Here is a 13,832-nt window from a genome sequence, read left to right on the forward strand (position 1 = left end):
TTGATGAATGAAATTTTTTATTTTTCATAAAGCCCAATTTGTCTATTTATGCTTTTGTTGCCTGTGCTTTTGATGTCATAGCCAAGAAAGCATTGCCAAATCCAATGTCATGAAGGCTTTGTTCTATTTTTCGTCTAAGAATTTTACTGTTTTACACTGTATATTTAGGTTTTTGATCCATTGTGAGTTAACTTTTGTTATGATGTTAGGTAAGGGTCCAAGTTCATTTTTTTGCAGGCGGATATCCAGTTTTCCCAGCACCATTTGTTGGAAAGACTGTCCTTTTCCCATTGAATAGTCTTGGCACCCTTGTCAAAACTTATTTGACCACATATGTGCGGGTTTATTTCTGGGCTCTCTATTCTATCCATTGGTCTCTAGGTCTGTCTGTATGCCAGGACCACACTCTTTTGATAACTGGTTTGTAGTAAGTTTTGGTATCAGGAAGTATGAGTCCTCCAGCTTTGCTCTTCCTTTTCAAGATTGTTTTGGCTATTCAGGATTCCTGGAGAGTCCATATGAATTTTAGGATGGGTTTTCTACTTTTGAAAAAAATCACTGGGATTTTGACTGGGATTGCATTGTATCTGTAGATCTCTTTGGATAGCACTAAAATTTTAACAATATTGTGTCTTCTAATCCATGATCTTTAAAGCGTGAGTCTTTCGTATTATTATATTCACTGTGGGTTTTTCATATATGGTTTTTATTATATTGATGTAGTTTTGTTCTAGTCCTAGTTTTTTGAGTGTTTTTTATGATGAAAATGTGTTGAATTTTGCCAAATGCTTTTTCTGCATCAATTAAGATGACAGAGTAGTTTTTTCCTTCATTTGTTAATGTGGTGTATTATATTGATCAATGTTAATATGGTGTACCATCCTTGCATGCCAAGAACAAATCCCACTTTGTCGTGGTATAAAATCCTTTTAATATGTAGCTGAATTGGTTTGCTGGTATTTTGTTGAGAATTTTTGAATCAATGTTCATATGGGAAAATGGTCTGTAGTTTTCTTTTCTTGTAGCGTCTCTGTCTGGCTTTGGCATCAGGGTAATGCTGACCTCACAGAATGAATTAGGAAGTGTTCCTTCTTCAGTTTTTTGGAAAAGTTTGAGAAGGACTGATATTAGTTCTTCTTTAAACATTTGGTAGAATTTACCAGTGAAGCCATTGGGTCCAGGGCTTTTCTTTATCAGGAGATTTTTTTATTAGTGATTCGGTCTCCTTACTAGTTATAGGTCTATTTAGATTTTCTATTTCTTTGTGATTTAGTCTTGGTAGGTTTTGCGTTTCTAGGAATTTGTCCATTTCCTCTAGGTTATCCAATTTGTTGGTGTACAATTTTTCACACTACTCTCTTTTTAGTTCGGTAGAATCAATAGTGATGTCCTAACTTTCACTTTTGATTTTAGTAATTTGAGTCTTCCCTCTTTTTTTCCTTAGTCCATCTAGTTAAACGTGCCAACGTTGTTGATCTTTTTGAACAATCAACTTTTGGTTTCATTATTTTCTCTTGTTTTCCTATTCTCTACTTGTCTCTGCTCTAAACTTCTGCTAGCTTTGGTTTTAGTTTGTTCTTCTTTTTCCAGTTCCTTAAGTTATAAAGTTAGGTTGTTGATTTGAGATCTCTCTTGTTTTTTAATGTAAGCATTTATAGCTATAAAATTCCCCCTTAGCACTTCTTTCTCTGTTTCCCATAATTTGCAACATGCTGTGTTTTCATTTTAATTTATCTCTACGTATTACCTAATTTCTCTCATGATTTCTTCTTTGATCCACTGGTTGTTTAAAAGTGTGTTGTTTAATTTCCACAATTTTGTGAATTTTCTAGTTTTTTATGTTGTTCATTTCTAACTTCATGCCCTTCTTTCTGGAGAAGATATTTTGCATGATATCTATCTTTTAAACCTGTTGACACTTAATTTGTGGCTAACATATAGCTATCCTGGAAAACGTCCCATGTGCACTTGAGAAAAATGCTTATGCTATTATTGTTAGGTAAAGTGTTCTGTATATGTCTGTTAGATCTAGTTGGTCTACTTAAGTGTTCTATTTCCTCACTTATCTTCTGTCCGGTTGTTCCAGCCATTATTGTGAACAGGGTTTCAACGCTCTGGATATTACTGTAGACTATTTCTCCCTTCAATTCTGTTGGGTTTTGCTTTGTATATTTTGATAGTCCACCCTCAGGTACATAAATGTCTAATTGCTACATCTTCTTGCTCTACTGAACATTTTATTAATATGTAATGTTGTTCTTTGTTTCTTGTAACCTTTTTTAATTTGAAGTCTATTTTGTGTGATATTATTATAGCCATCCCTGTCCTCTTTTGGCTATTATTTGCATGGAATATCCATTTCCATCTTTTGACTTTGAATTTATTTGTATCTTTGGATCTCAAGTGAATCTCTCGTAGACACCATATAGTTGGATCACATGTTTTTACTCATTCTGCCAAACTCTGTCTTTTGATTGGAGAGTTTAACCTATTTACGTTGAAAGTAATTACTAATAAGGAAGGACTCACTTCTGTCACTGTGCTAGTTGTTTTCTATATGCCTCAAGTTTTTTGTCCCTCATTTCTTGCATTACTGTCTTCTTTTTCGTTTAGTTGATTTTTCTGTAGTGAAATGTTTAAATTCCTTTCTCGTTTCCTTTTGTGTATATTCTATGGCTATTTTCTTTGTGGTGACCATGGGGATGACATTTAACACCCTAAAGTAATAACACTCTGATTTGAATTTATACCAGCTTAACTACAATAACATACAAAAACTCTGTTCCTTTACAGCTCCATCCCCATCCCCACCCCTTTCAGTTACTAATGTCACAAAATTACAGATTTATATACTGTATACCCAAAAACATAGACTAATAATTCTTTTAAATGCATTAGTCTCCTAAATTATATAGAAAACAAAAGAGTTACAAACCAAAGTTAGGATAATATTAGCTTTTAGACTAATAATAATTTTTTTCCTTTAAACGTATTAGTCTCTTGAATCACACAGAAAACAGACAGCGCAGTTACAAATCTTTGTTACAACAGTACTAGCTTTTACAGTGCCCCTTGTATTTACCTTTATTGAGATCTCTACTTCTCCATCCGGCTTCAAGATACTGTCTGGCATCCTTTCCTTCACCCTGCAGGACTCCCTTCAGCTCTTCCTGCAGGGCAGGTCTAGTGGTCAGGAACTCTCTCAGCTTTTGCTTATCTGGAAATGTCGTAATTTCTCCCTCATTTTTGAATACAGAATTCTTGGTTGACAGTTGTTTTCCTTTAGCACTCTGAATATATCAGCCCATTGCCATCTGGCCTCCAAAGTTTCTGATGAGCAATTTGCTGATAATCTTATCGAGGATGCTTCCTATGTGATTGACTGCTTCTCTCTTGCTGCTTTCAAGATTCCTCATCTTTGGCTTTTGGAACTTTGATTATAATGTGTCTTGGTGGTATCTCTGAGTTAATCTTACTTGGAGAGCGATGAGTTCCTTGGATGTTTATATTCATGTCTTTCATCACATTTGGACAGTCTTCAGTCATTATTTCTTCAAATGTCTCTCTTTGTTTCTAGGACTCTCACAATATGTACGTTGGTCCACTTGATGGTGTCCCATCGGTCTCTTAGGCTCTGTTCACTTTTCTTCAATCACATTTCTTTCTGTTCCTCAGACTTGGTAATTTCCACTGTCCTATCTGCAAGTTTGCTGATTCTGTATTCTGCCTGTTCACATCTGCCTCCGAATCCTTCTACTGAATTTTTCATTTTAGTTGTTTTACTATTCAGCTCCAGAATTTCTGTTTGGTTTCTTTTTCGGTTTTCTCTCTTCATCAATATTCTTTTCTTCATACATTGTCTTCCTGACTTTTCCCCACCTTCTTTTAGGTCTGTAAGCATACTTAAAACAGTTGTTTTAAAGTCTTTGCCTAATACATCTGCCTTAAGGTCTTTTTCAGGGACAGTTTCTGTTGATTAATTTTTTTCCTTCAAATGGTCCATACTTTCCTCCTGTTTCTTGGCCTTGTGATTTTTTGTTGCACACTGGACATTTGAATCTAATAATGTGGTAAGTCTGGAAATCAGACTCTCCCCGTCCCCAGGGCTTGCCATTTTTGCTATTGTTTTTATTTTTTTGACTGTTGTAGGATGTCTCTGTGCCAATGGCCAGCCTCTAGTGTCTTCTCAGGTCTTTTCTGAGCCTTTTCTGGACATGCATGGTCACCTCCTAACTTTCCCTGTACATGTGACTGTTTTTTCAATGTCCTAGTCTTTAACGTCCGGCTCCCAAAAGGGGAAAAAGAGGAAAATGAACAGAGCAAAAAAGGGTGTTAGCCCTTTAAATCCCTGGAAGTCACTTCGGCAGGAAGGAGAGAAGCCGACGACGATGGGAGAGGTGCAACAACGTCTGACCTCCGTGATGAGGAGCAGCAGCCTCCAAGCACAGATTCCTAAAATTCAGAGGAGAGGGCCCTTCTTGCCTACCCTGGCTCTCAAGCTGGGTGTAAGCTGCACCGGCCTGGGAGCCGGGGATGGGGAGCTGCCTGCCTAGGTCTGAGGGTGGGGGAGGTGGGTAGCTGCTACTGTGCTAAGAGCTGAAACCGACCAAAATTGATTTCAATTTACATCCGAGCCTTCTCTTGGCAGTTGCAATTCTTCAATAACTCCAGAGTTCCAAAACAGTTAGATCAGATTCTGCCAGTACAACTGTCGCCTAGGTGTGGAGACAAATTCCTGACACCTCCTGCTCTGCCATCTTCCCAGAATCCTCTCCAGACCTCTTTTTGAGGATTCAATATATATTCAGGTTTACTGTTTTAATTACTTTGATTATTAGTACTGCCAAGGACTGTGAAGTTTTTGCTTGCTTTTACTGTTTTTCAGTGCAAACATCCAGCATGCCAGTTGTATCAGGGGTTAAACAACGTTATGTGCCTCATTTAAAAGGATACTTTCTACAAGAAAACACATTCTGAGTTCCACCTAACTGATAGGCCACAGCACTCCTGGAGTGAGCATAACCCATGGATGGTGGCATCTTGCCTTTGACTTTGGGACACGATGCCTCAGATACTCTCCACGACTTCTGAGCTCTCTTCTGTTTCTTCCCACTAGTGAAAGGCTCAGAAGCGAAAGGTGACTGGGAAGTAGTAAGAGAGAAGAGGTAGTTACAGCCACTACATGGAGCTATAATCTTGTAACATGGATTTTTTTTTATAAAATAGGTATATATATTAGCATCAACTATGATTCTATATTCAAGAGGACTAGAATGATTTTACCAGGAAAATTATCAAGAAGCTAAAAATACACTAAATACTGTTTACTAACACCCTATTTTTCTATAGAAAATTGATTTTACAGCCCTTACTGTATGCTAAAGATAGATTCATCTGGATTATCTTGATCCATACAACCACCCTATGAGCTGAGTACTATCATTATTTCCGCCTTCCAAATGAGAACACCCAGGCTTGCAGATGTTAGTAACTTTCTCAACAGCTGATAAGAGGAAGAGCCAGAATTAAATCTAGATCTGACTGAAAAGTCCAAGTTCTTAGTAATTAATGCATGCAGAAAGCTTAAAACAGCGCCTTGGCCTAGCATACAGTAAGCACTTAGTAAATGTTAGCTATTGAAATAAAAACAAAAATTTATTTTAAAACCATGTTGTAGGCCATTGGCAGCTGGTCAATCTTTCTGTGCCTAAATTTCCTCATTTATAAGGTCAAGACACCTATTTCACAGAGTTATTGTGAAAACCAAATAAATTCTGGCTATAAAGACATATAGAAAACACACAGTGTTTAAACAGACAAGGCATTATTATGTCACCTCTACAGGTAAAATCCTGTCTCCTGTATCACAAAGGAGCCTTCTGCACTGTAAGCACAGAAGCCGGGAACTTAAGCACCATCCTCATACAGAGTTACATTAATAAATTTAGTAAAGCTGTCCTAAATTATTCCAATACGATTCTTGCAGAACGACAAGCAAAGAGAACACTGACCTCTATTCATGAGTGTGATTATAAATTTGGTGCTTAGGAAAGTATATTTGCCCTTTCAGTTCACTAGCACTGAGAGTGAATTTGGCTTATACTACACTAGTTCTGTTCAAATACAGCCAGGACAGAGTGACTATAGTTAGAAGCACACAATATAACTCTCTATTTTGGGCACAGCTAACTGCCATATTTAATTACATTAAAACAATCAAGAGAGTGGCATTCAAAAATCCTTTGTTCTCTGTGTCAATGGTCTGGCTGCTTGTTTTTACACTATTGGGTAGGTCTTTTTTATTGATATGCATTAGTTTTCTGTTTATTCTTAATATTGCTAAGAATTTTTTATTACTTATATCATTCTCAGGAAGAGGAGTTGGGAAAATAAAACCTCAGGAGGGAGACTTCTCAGGACATTCTGCTAAGCACTGAACCAAAGCCACTCTGCGAACAGTGAGGACATCTGCAACAGTTTCCTCCTTAGCTGGAAACTCAGAGTACACAGTGCACACAAACCACAAGTACCCAAGTATTTCCAAACATCCACCCATGAATATAGTTGTGTCTGCATATTCCTAAACAGATTTTTCTTCCTTTAGGATTTTTATTCTACTAAGGGCAGTGTAAGTGAACCACTTTGTAATTCATAACCCTCCATTCACCGCCCCCCCTTTAACGCTCCAAAAAATCAATTACATTACTTACAAATCACTTCAATATCTGGTACTTTATTTTCTGGAAACTCTTTATGTCTAATCTAAATTCCTTGTACTGCAATTTAAACCAGATTCCTCTCATTTCTGTTTTCTCTGTAAGAGACAAGTAAAACCGGGACGATCAAGAAAGATTAAGCACATGCTCATGTATACTTCAACTACCATCAATTCATTTTCCTATGGATAAATATAAATATTAATAAAGTAACATTTCTTTATTTCAGACACAGTTGTTTGAATTAAGCTAACAAAATGTTACTTCGTAGATAAAAATGATTTGTAAACAGTTATCAATATTAAGAAGAGAATAAAAATTGAGTTCGTTTATTTCTCCATCTACACATTGAAGGATTCACAAAGTATTTTCTGAGCACTAACTCTCTTTGCCAGGCACTGAGTTAAGTGCTAGAAATAAAGATAACAGACACATTCTCTGATTCCAAGGAGCTTAACGTTTAGTGACCGAGACACAAGAAAATGAAGACAAGGCAGAGTTGCAGACCTATGCGCCAGCACCATCAGAGCATTTAACTGAGAGCAGAAGGAGAGACGGAGAGACAAGAGAGGCTTCCTGGGAAAGATGACTACCCAGCCCTGAGAGACGGGGGGGGGGGGGGGTGCTACGGCCAAGGGCAATCCAGAGGGAGAGAGTGCAGGCAAAAGCAGAGCCGAGGAACACGGCCTGCTCCTGAAGCAGCAGGTCGTTGCTTATAGTTGGATAGTAGGATGTGCATGAAAAAATATTAGGAGATAGGAGGGAAGGCGGCTTGCACCATTTCATGAAGGTCAATTTGCACTACTGAGGGTAGTTCCCATTTTCCGTTACAGTCTTAAAGACACTACTAATGCCCTAGCTAAATACTTTCCTATACAGGCAGAAAATCTAGAGTACATACCAGGAGAACTTCTATTTCCTAAGAACAAAATTAATGATATTTTAGTGTCTATAATGCCCAAAGTCTAACCCATAAGTCACAGCATCCATGTATAAGCATAAAGACTCTCCCAATAGCATCTGGACCTGCAGTGACTGTCACTGCAGGATGATGACCTGAACCTCCAATATTCCGTCCAGATCTACAAAAAGTCACCCACTTTAACCCATTTCACACTGAATTTGACAAAGTCACTTTCAATCATGTATTTCGGCTTTTAGGAATAGAAATACAAGAATCTATATCTATATCTTTATCTACCATATATCAATCAATCAAGAAGTCTGTGTGTGTACTTAGCAAATACTAAAATGGCTTGCTAAAAGTAAAACAAGAGAAAGCTAAGTGGAAGATGATTCCATTCCAAAACACAACTCTCCCTTTAGTAATACTGTTCATGATTCAATCCTGGAATCGTCTATAACCTTGGAGCATACTTATACCCAGAAACACCGGTGATGAAATTTACACAATAATTAAGTCTGAGTGGCCACAATCTCTGCCCTGAGACATATAAGCACACCTACAGATGTGCAGACCCAGCAGATGAGTCACTGCCTTAGCTAACTCGACAATGTCCTCAGCACCAAAGGCAACAATCCCAGCACCTTCCATCAGGACAAAGTACCACTGGCCTCAGGAACTCAAAGAAATTCTTAGTTGAGTACTTTATGTGGCAATATAAAAATATGTACAAGGAAAGCAGATCCCGTCCTCCAGCAACACTGAAGTGATGAACATTCTGTATGACAGACCACACAGCCCTCTGCACTAAAAATTCAGATTGCACCATAGAAAGAAGACATGTGACTGTAAAATAGTAAGAAACTGTAGGCATTCTCCAGAAAGCATTTATCATTAACTCTGAAAACTGGAATGAATATATTTGACCTTACAGAAACAGTGCATTCAATTTTCTCTAAGTATTGTACATCAGAGTTCTATGTTTGTAGCCTTCAACTAGTTATCGTTTCTGCATACTAATTCTTATAACAGTCAAGTTAACAAATGATTGCTTATCCCTCATAATAAATCTCTAGTTTACAAATTTACTAATAGAGAGTAGTCTGCTGACCGAACTCTAGCGTAATAAATGCTTAACTTACAGGGTTTTACTGAGCTGAGCAACAGTAAGAGAGAACAGCCAAGCGTGAAGTTTACAGCATCTTCCTCAGTGTGGCACACGTAGTAGCTCTCACACAGCATCTGGCTTCATGCCTTTACTCTTTAAAACAACAAACACTAAACATAAGCCACTCAAACGTCACACTTCAGGTTAAATACACACATAACTTAATGTCAATCAAGCTATAAACATCGACAAAACAATGCAAGACAGGCAAGAAAATCTCCAGGCATCCCCATTTTCATATAATATGCTTACCCTAGAACTAAATAAACATTAATGAAGGATAACAGAAAAGTAAATGAAAGGGTCATTTTCAAAACTGCATATAAAGTATACAAGCAGAATATACCGTATGTAAATCTGTGTTTCCAAACTAAGGGGGTTATCATACTAGTCACTAGACTCATATTAAAAGCCTAAATATTGACTGTATGTATATAAAATGTACACACACACACACACAATCTGCTCAAAATAGTTAAGCCAAGTGCTAAGCAACTCTAAATAACCCTCAAAACACATTGCTTCATGAATTGCTGCATTTAACTCAATCTAAAATGCTCTTAAACATACTCTCAAAGGAAAGTAAATGTGATTACTTATTTTCTGCTTTTACAGGAATGCATTCAAAATTACTGTTACAATCTAGCACTAAATTCACCTGACTCAAACAAACCACTAATGAAAATGTTTGATGTGTGCATTTTCTAACATTCACAAAATACTTAAAAAAAAAAGTTAACCCCAGAAATATTTACATCAGAGTACGTCTACCCTTTTGATGAACTTTTATGGGGCCAATAATAAGCATTGTTTAAAGAATATTTAATGACAAAGAAAAACATTCGTGGTAAAAAGTTAAGCAGAAAAAAAGGACATATGGTACCCTGGATTGGATCCTGGAACAGAAAAAGGAAATTACTGGAAAAACTGCGGCAATCTAAATAAAGTCTACAGTTCAGTTAACAGTATTGTACTAGTGTTAATTTCTCAGCTTTGACAAATATAACAGTTATTATATAAGGTTAACATTAAAGAAAGCTGGGTAAAGGGTATATGAGAATCTTTGTATTATCTTTCCAACTTTTCTGTGATTCAAAAATTGTTTACAAAAAAATGTTTATTTTAAAAATTATTCTCCATACCCAGCAGCAAATTTGAGAGGATTCTCATTTAAAAAAAATAACATTCCGCTTATTTCTCTCTCTCTCACTGCTACACAAAACATCAACCCAGAAAAAAGACTAAAACACACTAAAATGTTAACACTGGCTCACTAGATGGTAGGGTGAAAAGCATTTTTCTCTTTCTAGTTTCTATAGAGTGTAAATTGCTTTTACAATCAACAATAAATTATCAACTAAATAATATACAAATCAATACTTTATTAAAGGCTTCTTCAGAAAGAAAAGCTGTAAACGTCTACATACAGCCCAGAGGCAGACTCCATGCACAACAGGTTAGGGGAGAGCATGAAGAGCACGGCGGCCACAGGAGACCGCCAGGAGAACTTGAGGAAGAAAACCTCACGGGCAAATGCTGGAAACTCGCCAACACACACAACTTACCCACTCTTAGACTAAAGGTGCTCGCAGCCAGCAACATCAGCCCAGGATTCACGTCTTAGGTGAAGGGCCCAAGAGTTTACAAAGATGCGTAGCCTGGCTGGATTCCAAACAAAAATGCTGCCGTTGGACATGTGGTGTACAACGCCCACCAGGAGCTGCTGGAGACACCGGCAGGATGACCCCATGTTCTCTAAGCTCTTCTCCTCTACTGCTTTCCTAACACCTTCCCACCTCCTAGGCTCAGGCCTTGGCTCTAGCGCCTAAACATGGCACTCTGGCGCCATTCAGCCACGTGGGTAGAATTACCAAGGTGTAGAGACTACTGCAATTACAGATGTAATTCCCATTTCAAATGTCTGACAGGTGAGTATCATGAAAGTTTTTTTCCTGATACTTTCAGGGCAAACCATGTTCCAGCAACTCCATTAAGCCATAAGAGGGAAAAACTTAATCAATAACAAATGTTCCCCAATCAAAATGAAAAAATAAAATCTATTCTGTCCCTTAAAGAAAGTGCTAGTAGAATCAGACAGACTGCATTTTGATGAAGAATCTCTGCCAGGCTGTAATCAGAGTGATTTATGTGTGTCAGGCTGTCTGCCCCTCCTGAAATAGCACTCTTGTGGCCAGTTCTGGGTATTGTGTTGTTTTTTTTTTTTTGAGGAAGATTAGCCCTGAGCTAACATCCACTGCCAATCCTCCTCTCTTTGCTGAGGAAGATTGGCCCTGAGCTAACATCCGGTCCCAGCTTCCTCTACTTTAAATGTGGGATGCCTGCCACAGCGAGGCTTGACAAGCAGTGCGTAGGCCCACGCCCGGGATCCGAACTGGCCAACTCTGGGCTGCCAAAACAAAGCATGTGAACTTAACTGATGCGCCATGGGGCCAGCCCCTGAGTTTTGTGTTTTTTAAAGATTTTTTTTTTCCCTTTTTCTCCCCAAAGCCCCCCAGTACATAGTTGTGTATTTTTTTTTTTTTTAGTTGTGGGTCCTTCTAGCTGTGGCATGTGGGGGCCACCTGAGCATGGCTACATGTGCTGTGCCATGTCCACACCCAGGACTCAAACCAGGGAAACCCTGGGCCGCTGAAGCGGAGCGCACCACTCGGCCACGGGGCCAGCCCCGTGTTTTTTAAAACTAGTTTTTAATTCTTACTTTGTTTATGATCACCCTCATTCTCAGCTGATAGTATGGCAGATTCTTGAACTGTTACTTAATAAACATGTACATGCTTTTTTTTCACTTTACTCTTTTGAATCCTCACAGATGCTGTAATCAGATACCCAAGCCTATTAAGAACAGATAACAAATAAGGCCCTATACTCAGAGATAAAAGAATATTTTATGTTAAAGTGCATGGTCTTTACTTCATGAGCTTCATAACAGCAATTTTAGGCATCAGAAGCCTTTTTTGCTTACTTTCCAATTCTTGGTCATGTTTAAGAAAATAGAGGCTACCAAAAAGTGATCCTCAGGTATGGAGGCCACTATATTGTTACTGTTGCTGTTATTATTTTGAAAACTAATGGAAATACATACTGTTTTTCATCAAAACTGAGATGCAATTGATTTTAAGACTGATACTTTATATACCACTAAGAAAAAAAAGTTGTCAGTTAAACTATGACATGCCACTGATTGTAAGATATACCCATATTTCAGTGAATAAAATTAGAAAATGTCTCTTAGAATCAATGAAATATAGTATACAGTCAATGAGAACTATCAACTCATTACAAATAACACTAATGAAAGGATATTTAAAATATCTTTTCTTTGCTCCTTCCTGGATACTAGAAGATAGTTACAATTACGTGGTAGGATTTCAGAGCACCCAAGACACAATGTTCTTTCCAGCTGTGATAAACCTGTCTGGAAAACAATCCTGTAGTGCGGACCGCTGGGAACTATTTTCTCCATTGTTCAAACAGGGAAATGAAGTGAAAAAACTAATTACAATTTTACCGGAAGCTAAATTTAGAATTTTTAGTTTCCCTGTCTACCACATTAACAAAGACAATATGCACACTTCCCCTAAAGGTGTCATGGGGTGTTGTCCTTCGGATGTATCTGGATCTTAAACTCAAGGTATCACTCCTGCACGATGAAGGTAACTCTGAAGAGCCATATTCAAAAGCACAGCTGAGGTCACTGGGGCTATCCCCTTAGAGTACAGTTTATGGTAAAATACAATATGAAAGCAATCGTGAGACTATTTCCTTTCATTTTTTTTTAAAGTCAAATGTGGAGAAAACAATCTATACAGAAAACTGTCAGAATTTCTAAGATGTTTTACTCTATCCCACTTCCAAAATGTTTCTTCACTAGTACTGGCTGAAAAGCTATCCACTGTAAATCCTCTTTTAAAAAAAAAAAATCCATGAACTTAGCTACAAAGAACATTAGTCTAATAAAATATCCTAATATTAGTCTCATAAAATATTCTTGTCAAAGCCTTAAAATTTTTAATTTTCCACACGCAAATTACAAATCTGAATTCTCTTGAAACTATTAACCCCGCTAAAACAGAAGGTGGAATGTGACTAAGAGTTTAATTCTCATATAATTGATAAATGAGCTACAACAGCTCTGCTATCTAAATGTATTTTAAAACACCACATTAGAATCTAAAACAAAAGGCGTGGTTTTTAGCGTTCTAAATTCCTCCAGTAGAAGGCAGTATCAATCTCTGATATTGCCAGCAATGCAGCATGACACAAGGAAAATATCACGGGCTTTAGGGCTAAGGAGATGAGTTCCTATTCAGCCTCTCTGCATCTAAGTTTCCTCACTGATAAGTTAAAAACCGCAACTACCACCTCATATGGTTGTTACAGGTTTGGAGGCTGTTGCAGTAACAGTAAGGGGGGGTATGAATTAGGGTAGTGAACCATGAAGATGGAGAAAGGAGAACAGACAAGGAATACTCAGAAGTTAGCATCAATAACACCTGATCATTGACTAGCCTGGGAAGGAAAGCAGGAGTCAGGGAACATAGCCACATTTTCCATTTAGGTGACAGTACATTCACTGAGCTAGGGAACACAGGAAGGACACAAGGTTCTGAGAAACTGATAAGCTCGGTTCTAAAAGTACTGTGATGCCTGTGAGATATCCAAGCAGAAATGCTCAACAGGCAAAGAGAGAAAGAGGTAGGGAGGGAGAGAGAGACGTGAGTTGGGGATGGGGATCCAGGAGCCACGAGCTTATGCATGCAAGGCATGGGACCGATGAGACTGCCCAGAGAGATGAACAGTAAGAGCTACAGAAATTCAGAAACACCAACATTTAAGGAAACTGCAAAGGAAGAGAAGCCCCAGAATGAGACTAGACAGGCACTGTCCAAGAAGCAGGAAGAAAGTCCCCAACAGTGTGGTTTCACAGAAGCCCAGGGAAGAGAAGGATTCAAGGTGAGGTGGGATAAGAAGAAGAGTCAGTAAGGTAAGATCACAGGAAGCATGGAAGTTAGTGTGGAGAAAA

At 38.0% G+C, this 13,832-nt stretch overlaps 1 protein-coding gene across 5 annotated transcripts in view; it reads right to left on the reverse strand.

The window, feature by feature from the left end:
- FRS2 (fibroblast growth factor receptor substrate 2) overlaps positions 1-13,832 on the reverse strand; it is a 118,271-nt gene that overhangs the window by 18,388 nt on the left and 86,051 nt on the right. Inside the window, exons 4-5 of one of the 5 annotated variants that reach the window (XM_046665468.1) lie at positions 6,711-6,814; positions 3,083-5,141 (exon numbers count right to left, since the gene is read on the reverse strand). The exons of 2 other annotated variants lie outside the window; for them this stretch is intronic. The gene's annotated coding sequence lies outside the window, so the exon portion shown is untranslated. Of the gene's footprint in view, positions 1-3,082; positions 5,142-6,710; positions 6,815-8,762; positions 8,882-13,832 lie in introns of all 5 variants that reach the window. 2 more of the 5 variants (XM_046665476.1, XM_046665486.1) reach the window with 2 other exon arrangements.

This window comes from Equus quagga, chromosome 1 (assembly GCF_021613505.1).
Source record: "Equus quagga isolate Etosha38 chromosome 1, UCLA_HA_Equagga_1.0, whole genome shotgun sequence".
NCBI classification, from domain to species: Eukaryota; Metazoa; Chordata; class Mammalia; order Perissodactyla; family Equidae; genus Equus; species Equus quagga.